General features: G+C 48.9%; 1 protein-coding gene across 3 annotated transcripts in view; it reads right to left on the bottom strand.

Annotated features, from left to right (window-relative positions):
* Positions 1-9,162, bottom strand: part of LOC122553337 (probable G-protein coupled receptor 132) — a 59,108-nt gene that overhangs the window by 22,256 nt on the left and 27,690 nt on the right. The window contains exon 1 of one of the 3 annotated variants that reach the window (XM_043696910.1): positions 2,406-2,444. The exons of the other annotated variants lie outside the window; for them this stretch is intronic. The gene's annotated coding sequence lies outside the window, so the exon portion shown is untranslated. Of the gene's footprint in view, positions 1-2,405; positions 2,445-9,162 lie in introns of those variants that run through there. 3 annotated transcript variants of the gene reach the window in all.

Genomic DNA, 9,162 nt, shown 5'->3' with positions numbered 1-9,162 from the left:
CACATCCACAAACACCCACTCCCTCCACCACCGGCGCTCAGTAACAGCAGTGTGTACCATCTACAAGATGCACTGCAGAAATTCTTCAAAAATCCTCAGACAGCACCTTCCAAACCCAGGACCATCCATCTAGAAGGACAAGGGCAGCAGACACATGGGAACACCACCCCCTGCAAGTTGTCCTCCAAGCCCCTCACCATCCTGACTTGGAAATATATCACCGTTCCTTCAGTGTCACTGGGTCAGAATCCTGGAATTCCCTCCCTAAGGGCATTGTGGGTCAACGTTCCCTTTAGACAGGCTTTCTGGATGGAGAGTTCTCTCGGGTTCAGTAGGTCTCTGGATGATTCTTAAGTCCAACATCCAATCTGCAGACCTTGTCACACTTTGGGCAGGTGATGCTTGAAGGATCAGGTAGATGAGATATTGAAAGGTTTCTACTCTTCCTTTCACACCTTGTTCCTGTCTGATCTGATCAACATTCTCCGGTTTGGTTCTGTCTCAAGACTGGGTCTCCCATGAGTCAGTGGGGTTATTGACCACATCAGGGGGTTTTGAAGACCTCCCTAAAGAATTTCCCTGTCCTCCTGGGACTTATTCCTGCTGGTGCTTTTGTGGAGCACTAACACTGAGAGGACATGAATGACCTGGTAGTGTTTGAGTGTTTTACACTTTGAACTTTCAGATCTTGACTTAGTAGAGGATCATCTGCCTTGACCCTGGATTTGAAAGATCTTGCATAGGTACCTCTGTGAGAACTGCAGCAGTTCTTTCAGGTTATCCAAGGATCTGGAGTGGCATGGAGAATATCCATCTCCTTCTTTAAGGAGTCGAACATTGGACGCAGTTCAGGGAAGGTCTTCCAGACCGATGTCTGGGATGGGTACATTGTCTCATTAAGAAAGGAGAGACAGGATGGGCTTGTATCCACTGGAGTTTTGAGGCATACCAGTCAACCTGATGGCTACGTATAAGATCCTGAACGGTTTTGACTGGGCAGATATGCAGAGCATATTTCCTCTCGTGGGAGAATCTAGAATTAGGGGTCAATCTCTTAAGACAAAGATGTGGGGAAAAGTTTCTCACAGAAACTCTCTTCCCCAAAGGGCAGCGGAATCGGAGCCTTTGAATATTTTTAAGGAATAGATTTATGATAAGACGGAGGGTGAAAGGTTATCGAGGGCAGGAGTGTGGAGTAATTGGAACAGCTGTGATCTTATTTAGTGGTACAGCAGGTTCGAGGGGCTGAATTTGTCCTAATTTATATTTACATGTTTACCTGTTTACATATTGATGCACTTACACATTTTTATAAAGCTGGCCTTGCCTCTGTTGTGAGATAAGGTTCATTAAACACTCAGCCACTTGGTGGTAAAATGATTGTTATCATAATCCCACAACTTCTAATTACAGACCCTCATTAGAAATGGGACAAAACTGTGTGTTAGGGATTGGTTTATCATAGTTTCCCACTACAAAGCAAACTCAAATTTTTGCCAATAGTTCAATAGCCTCCCCAAAAATTGTACTCGATATAGAACCTGAGTAACCGTATTGAGTTCAATAAGGTCATTTCAGCTCATACTGTTGGAGATAATGATTAGTAGTGGAAAAGACAAGGCTTTGCTTCGACATTGTGTATCACATGCCAGAGCAAGATCTCAAAGTTCCCCACATAATGACGTAGTTGTGGTTATGTAGATAACCACACAGTCCTCAAGAGTCATTAGCCACAGAGGAGGAACTCTGGGATGGGTGGGCAGTTCCAGATGGCCTTCATCATAGAGAATCGTTTCTCCCCGGACATTCCAAAACTTCCTGCCAACCTCCTGCTCATCTTCAAACACTGGCATCTCTGAAGGTCCAAGCCGGATTTTGTGGCTGCCCATGTTCCCCAGTGTAAAGGTGGTACCTCTGAGGCTGCAGACACACCATCAATCCAGCAAGTACAGCTCACTGCGCTACTGGGAGGGGGCTGACACTGCAGCAAACCACGCAAAGCACAGTGCCACCAACAATAATCTGCATTTACATAGCACCAGTAACATAGAAAGTTGTCCCAAGGCACTGCACAGGATCAATGAGTCATAGAGATATACAGTTCAGAAACACACCCAACTCGTCCACACTAACCAGATATCCTAAATTAATCTAGTCCAATTTTCCAGCACTTGGTCCATATCCCTCCAAACCCTTCCTATTCATATACCCATCCAGATGCCTTTTAAATGTTGTAATTATACCAGCCTCCACCACTTCCTCTGGCAGCTCATTCCATACACACACCACCCTCTGTGTGAAAAAGTTGCCCCTTAGGTCCCTTTTAAATCTTTCCCCTCTCACCTTAAACCTGTGACCTCCAGTTCTGGACTCCCCCACCCCAGGGGGAGTCCTTGCATACTTACCATATCCATGCCCCTCTATAAGGTCACCCCTCAGCCTCCGACGCTCCAGGGAAAACAGCCCCAGCCTGTTCAGCCTCTCCCTATAGCTCAAACCCTCCAACCCCGGTAACATCCTTGTAAATCTTTTCTGAAACATTTCAACTTTCACAATTTTATCCTATCCATGCTCCTCATGATTCTATAAACCTCCATAATGTCACCCTTCAGCCTCCGACACTCCAGGGCCCAGCCTGTTCAGCCTCTCCCTATAGCTCAAACCCTCCAACCCCGGTAACATCCTTGTAAATCTTTTCTGAAACATTTCAACTTTCACAATATCCTTCTGATAGGAAGGAAACCAAAATTGCACACAGTATACCAAAAGTGGCCTAATTAATGTCCTGTGCAGCTGCAATATGACCTCCCAACTCCTGCACTCAATACTCTGACCAATAAAGGAAAATATATCAAACGCCTTCTTCACTATCCTATCTACCTGCGACTCCACTTTCAAGGAGCTATGAACCCACACTCCAAGGTCTCTTTGTTCAGCAACACTCCATAGGACCTTACTATTAAGTGTATAAGTCCTGCCCTGATATGCCTTTCCAAAATGCAGCACCTCACATTTATCTGAATTAAACTCCATGGGCGGCACGGTGGCAGTGGGCGGCATAGTGGTTAGCACTGCTGCCTCACAGCGCCAGAGACCCGGGTTCAATTCCCACCTCAGGCGACTGACTGTGTGGAGTTTGCACATTCTCCCCGTGTCTGCGTGGGTTTCCTCCCACAGTCCAAAAAAGTGCAGGTTAGGTGAATTGGCCATGCTAAATTGCCCATAGTGTTAGGCAAAGGGGTAAATGTAAGGGAATGGGTGTGTTGCTCTTCGGAGGATCAGTGTGGACTTGTTGGGCCGAAAGGCCTGTTTCCACACTGTAAGAAATCTTATCTAAACTCCATCTGCCACTCCTCAGCCCATTGGTCCATCTGATCAAGATTCTGTGGTAACCTTATCCACTACACCTCCAATTTTGGTGTAATCTGCAAACTTACTAACTATATCCCCTATGTTCACACCCACATCATTTATGTTAATGACAAAAAGTAGTGGACCCAGCACTAATGCTTGTGGCATGCCGCTGGTCACAGGCCTCCAACATCATTGGACAATACCTGACATCAAGCTAAAGACCATTGACTTGGTTAAGGAAATAGGTTGGAAAAAGCGTGTTAAAGGAAGTGGGACAGCTGGAAAGTTTTTGATTAGATTAGATTACTTACAGTGTGGAAACAGGCCCTTCGGCCCAACAAGTCCACACCAACCCGCCGAAGCGCAAAATAGGTTGGAAAAAGCGTGTTAAAGGAAGTGGGACAGCTGGAAAGTTGGAGAGGTTCAGTTTGGGAATTTCAGAGCTGACGAGCTGGGGATGAGGGCAGAGCACCTGCAGTGAGGTGGTTAAATCAGCGACACTCGAGATGTCAACTTTAAATGAGATTTGTTTTCATTCACCCATGGACCTGCATTTATTGACTGTCAGAATTCAAAAGATACTAGGTTATAGCCTAACAGGTTTATTTGAAATCACAAGCTTTCGGAGCGCTGCCTCTTCATCAGCTGACAGAGGAACGGTGCTCTGAAAGCTTGTGTGTTCAAACAAACCCGTGGACTCTTAACCGGGTGTTGTGTGATTCCTGACCTTTTGCACCTCAGTCCAACACCTTCACATTCAGGAATTGCTGCCATCCCTGTGCTAGAGGTTTATCCACAATGCCCTTAGGGAGGAAATTCCAAGGTTTTGGAAGAATGAGTGGAGATCTAATCGAGGTCTATAAGATGCGAAAGAGGGCTGACAAAGTAGTTGCAGAGAGGCTGTTTCCTCACGTGGGACAATCTAGATTGACAGGTGATCGTTTTAGAAGCAGGGGTGGCAGGCTTAAAAGTGAGATGAGAAGAGATTACTGCTCTCGAAAGGTCATAAATCTGTGGAGTTCACTCCCCCATAGTGCTGGAGATATTGGGACTTTGAGTAAGTTAAGGAGGAGATAGATTTTTAATTAGTAAAGGATTGAAGAGTTATGGACAGCAGGTAGGAAAGTGGAGTTGAGGCCGAGATGAGGTCAGCCATGATCGTATTAAATGACAGAGCAGGCTCAGGAGCTGAACTGTCTATGCCTGCTCCTAGTTTTGAAGTTCTTATTTTGACCCAGTGACACTGAAGGAATGGTGATATATTTCCAAGTCAGATGATTGGAAGGGAACTTGCAGGGGGTGGTGTTCCCATCTATCTGCTTGTCCTTCTAGCTGGAAGTGGTCATGGGTTTGCAAGGTGATGTATAAGAAATCTTGACAAATTTCTGCAATGCATCTTACAGGTAGGACAGAGGCTGCTATTGACCATCATCTATATCAGAGTGGTGCTGGAAAAACACAACAGGTCAGGCAGCATCCGAGGAGCAGGAGAATCGATGTTTCGGACAAAAGCCCTTCATCAGGACTGAAGCCTACGATGATGGAGGGAGTGTACATTTGTGGATGTGGTGCCAATCAGGTGGCTGCTTTGTTCTGGAAGGTGAGAAACTTCTTGAGTGTTGTTGGAGCTGCCCCCATCCAGTAAGTGAGGAATATTCCATCACACTCCTGACTTTTGCCTTGTCGATGGAGGACAGGCTTTGGGGAGTCAGGAGTTACTTGCTGGGAAGTGGGATTAGTTAGGGAATTGCTACATGACTATGGAGACAGAATGGGGCAGTGGTATTAGTGTGAGGTTTGATATAGGGCTATGGGGAGAGAAGGGGAGAGAGTGGGGCAGTGGGATTAGTGTGGGGATTGATACAGGGCTATGAGGAGAGAATGGGACAATGGGATTAGTGTGGGGATTGATACAGGGCTATGGCAGTGGGATTAATTGGGGATTGATACAGGGTTATCAGGAGAGTGGGGAAGTGGGATTAGTTTGTGGATTGATACAGGGCAATGGGGAGAGAGCGAGGCAGTGGGATTAGTTTGGGGATTGATACAGGGCAATGGGGAGAGAGTGGGGCAGTGGGATTAGTTTAGGTAAAAACAAGGACTGCAGATGCTGGAAACCAGAGTCTAGATTAGAGTGGTGCTGGAAAAGCACAGCAGGTCAGGCAGCATCCGAGGAATAGGAAAATCGACGTTTCAGGCAAAAACTCTTCATCAGTTTGGGGACTGATACAGGGTTATCAGGAGAGTGGGGACATGGGATTAGTTTGGGGTTCGATACAGGGCTCTGGGGAGAGAGCGGGGCAGTGGGATTAGTTTGGGGATTGATGCAGGGCTATGGGGAGAGCGCGGGGACAGTGGGATTAGTTTGGGGATTGATACAGGACTATGGGGAGAGCGCGGGGACAGTGGGATTAGTGTGGGGATTGATACAGGTCTATGGGGAGAGAGCTGAAAATGTGTTGCTGGAACAGCGCAGCAGGTCAGGCAGCATCCAGGGAACAGGAGAATCGACGTTTCGGGCATAAGCCCTTCTTCAGAGCGGGGCAGTGGGATTAGTTTGGGAATTGATGCAGGGCTATGGGGAGAGAGCGAGGCAGTGGGATTAGTTTGGGGATTGATACAGGACTATGGGGAGAGAGCTTGTGGGATTAGTTCAGGATTACGCAAATGAAGGAAGAACAAAGATGTGTAAAACAGCTGAATCGATGTGTTTTAGTGTGATATTGTGCAGAAATTAATGAAAACCTTTATAAGTTATGTTACAGAAAGGAAGAAGTTTTTGCCCCCTTAGGATGTCCTTGTTTGCTTTAGAGCCAACTAAATAATTTTGGTGGAGCGCCAAGGTGGTCGTGTGAGAGACACAGAAGCCAGCTTGTGCAAAGCAAGATCCCACAATTAGCAATGCAACGATACCCAGATAGGCCAATTTTGTGGTTTTGAGTCAGGGATAAATATCAGTCCAGTCACTTAGATATTCACAACTTGCTCTTCAGGAGAGCACCTTCTTTATCCACCTCAAAGGGCAGACAGAGTTGAATGTCTGACCTGGACCATTGCTCCTGTCAGTGCAGCACTCCCTCAGCACTGCGCTCGTTCAGTATGGCCAAGTCTCTTGAATATAAAACATTCTACGTCAGTGCCAGGGACATAGCACACCATCACACTGACATCTACAGAATAACTCTGAATATTAATGCTAATGTGTCAGAAGAATTATTTGTGTGTGTCTGTTTTATTTGCATAACATAGTCCTGTGTCTGCTAACAAACTGGCAGAATTGCTTCACAGGCTTTGTTTCCCACAGCACAGTTTCTGTTGGGTTTTCCCTTGTGGCAAGAAATAAACTCATCTCAGAAAACCTCAAATTTAAAAGAAAAATACTTTTTTTTCAAATTTTATATCATTATCAGCCATCAACATGCTTCAACACTCCCGGAAAACCCCTTGCAAACTTTTCCAATTGAATGACCTTTGGACAGAGTTTACTTCCCCTTTGAAGAAAGGTCCTTTCATGCCCTCACGAAAGGGAATGAGTCAAAAAGGTTGCAGGTGCTGGAATCCAAGGTAGATGGGCAAGAGGCTGGGGGACACAACAAGCCAGACAGCATCAGGAGGGGGAGAAGTCGGTGTTTTGGGTGCAACCCATCTTTAGGGCTGGGGGTGGGTGTGGGGGGAGCTGCAGATAAAGGGGGTGCCGGGGGCAGGGTGGTGAAGTGGGGATAGGTGAAGACAGGTAGAGCGTACGACCTGGTTGGTCAACGGGAGGGATGAATCCGGTTGGTGGCAGGGAGGAGTGGAAGGGAGGGGAGGGGCTGGGAAGGGAGTCGGGACAGGCACTGGATCCCAACTCCTCCACCGTTAGATCGATGGCTGCATCGATGCAGCCTCGTGCACCCAGCCTGAACTGGAGCCGTTTATCAACTTCACCCACAATATCCACCCTGCCCTCAAATTCACTTGGTCCATCTCGGACACCTCCCTCCCCTTTCTCGATCTCTCCATTTCCATCTTTGGTGACAGTCTCTGGGCAGAGATTAACTACAAACCCACAGACTCTCACAACTACCTGGACTATGCCTCCTCCCACCCCATGTCGTGCAAGGACTCCATCCCGTTTTCCCAATTCCTCTGTCTCTGCTGCATCTGCTTGGACAAGGAGGCATTCCACTCACAAGCTTCCCAGATGTCCGCCTATTTCGAACAACATGTTTTTCCTCCCTATGTCATCCAGACACACCTCCACCACACCACCTCCATTCCCCTACTCTAAATCTCCCCATCCCAATGCAATAAAGACAGAGTCCCCCTTGTCTTCACCTACCACCCCACCCATCTCCACATCCAACAGATCATCCTTAAACACCTCTGCCAGCTCCAACTAGACCCCACCACCAAGAGCCTCTTCCCTTCCCCATCCCTCTCTGCCTTCCGCCAGGACTGTTCCCATCGACAGTCTTTGGTTTGTGCCACTCTCCCCCGAAGCCCCAGGTACCTTCCCCTGCAACCGGAAAAGGTGTAAATCCTGCCCGGTACCCCACTCCCCTCACCTCTATCCAGAGCCCCCCCAAACAGCCCTTCCAAATGAGACAAAGGTTCACCCGTCTCTCCTCCAACCGAGTTTACTGCATCAGATGCTCCCGATGTGGTCTTCTCTACATCAGGGAGACCGAACGTAAACTTCGGGAACGGTTCACCGCGGATCTCAGCCGGGCCCACAGGGGATGACCGGACCTCCCAGTTACTGCCCATTTCAATTCCCCCAACCACTCCCTTTCTGACGTGACCATCCTTGGCCTCATCTGTTGTCACAACGAACCACAGTGTAAATTGGAAAGACAACACCTCATCTTCCGCCTGGGCAGCCTACAGCCCTGAAGAATCAACATTGAGTTCTCCAATTTCAAATAGCCTCCCTCCACATCCCTTACCAGCCCCTCCCCCTCCCTTTCCAGCCCCTCCCCCTCCCTTTCCAGCCCCTCCCTCTCCCTTCCATTCCTCTGACAGACCCTTCATTCCAGCCACCAACCGGATTCATTCCTCCCATTGACCAACCAGGTCATACCCTCCACCTGTCTTCACCTATCCCTATTTCTCTACCCTGCGCCCATCTCCCCTTTTATCTACAGCTCCTCCCAGTCCCGAAGAAGGGTTACACCCAAAACGCTGACTTCTCCACCTCCTGATGCTGCCTGCCTTGCTGTGTTCCTCCAGCCCCCTGCCTATCCCTCCTGATGCTGCCTGCCTTGCTGTGTTCCTCCAGCCCCCTGCCTATCCCTCCTGATGCTGCCTGCCTTGCTGTGTTCCTCCAGCCCCCTGCCTATCCCTCCTGATGCTGCCTGCCTTGCTGTGTTCCTCCAGCCCCCTGCCTATCCCTCCTGATGCTGCCTGCCTTGCTGTGTTCCTCCAGCCCCCTGCCTATCCCTCCTGATGCTGCCTGCCTTGCTGTGTTCCTCCAGCCCCCTGCCTATCCCTCCTGATGCTGCCTGCCTTGCTGTGTTCCTCCAGCCCCCTGCCTATCCCTCCTGATGCTGCCTGCCTTGCTGTGTTCCTCCAGCCCCCTGCCTATCCCTCCTGATGCTGCCTGCCTTGCTGTGTTCCTCCAGCCCCCTGCCTATCCCTCCTGATGCTGCCTGCCTTGCTGTGTTCCTCCAGCCCCCTGCCTATCCCTCCTGATGCTGCCTGCCTTGCTGTGTTCCTCCAGCCCCCTGCCTATGCCTCCTGATGCTGCCTGCCTTGCTGTGTTCCTCCAGCCCCCTGCCTATGCCTCCTGATGCTGCCTGCCTTGCTGTGTTCTCCCAGCCCCCTGCC

This window comes from Chiloscyllium plagiosum, chromosome 10 (genome assembly GCF_004010195.1).
Source record: "Chiloscyllium plagiosum isolate BGI_BamShark_2017 chromosome 10, ASM401019v2, whole genome shotgun sequence".
NCBI classification, from domain to species: domain Eukaryota; kingdom Metazoa; phylum Chordata; class Chondrichthyes; order Orectolobiformes; family Hemiscylliidae; genus Chiloscyllium; species Chiloscyllium plagiosum.
The sequence above is the reverse complement of the archived record's forward strand: the minus strand, read 5'-3'. Positions and strand labels throughout refer to the sequence as shown.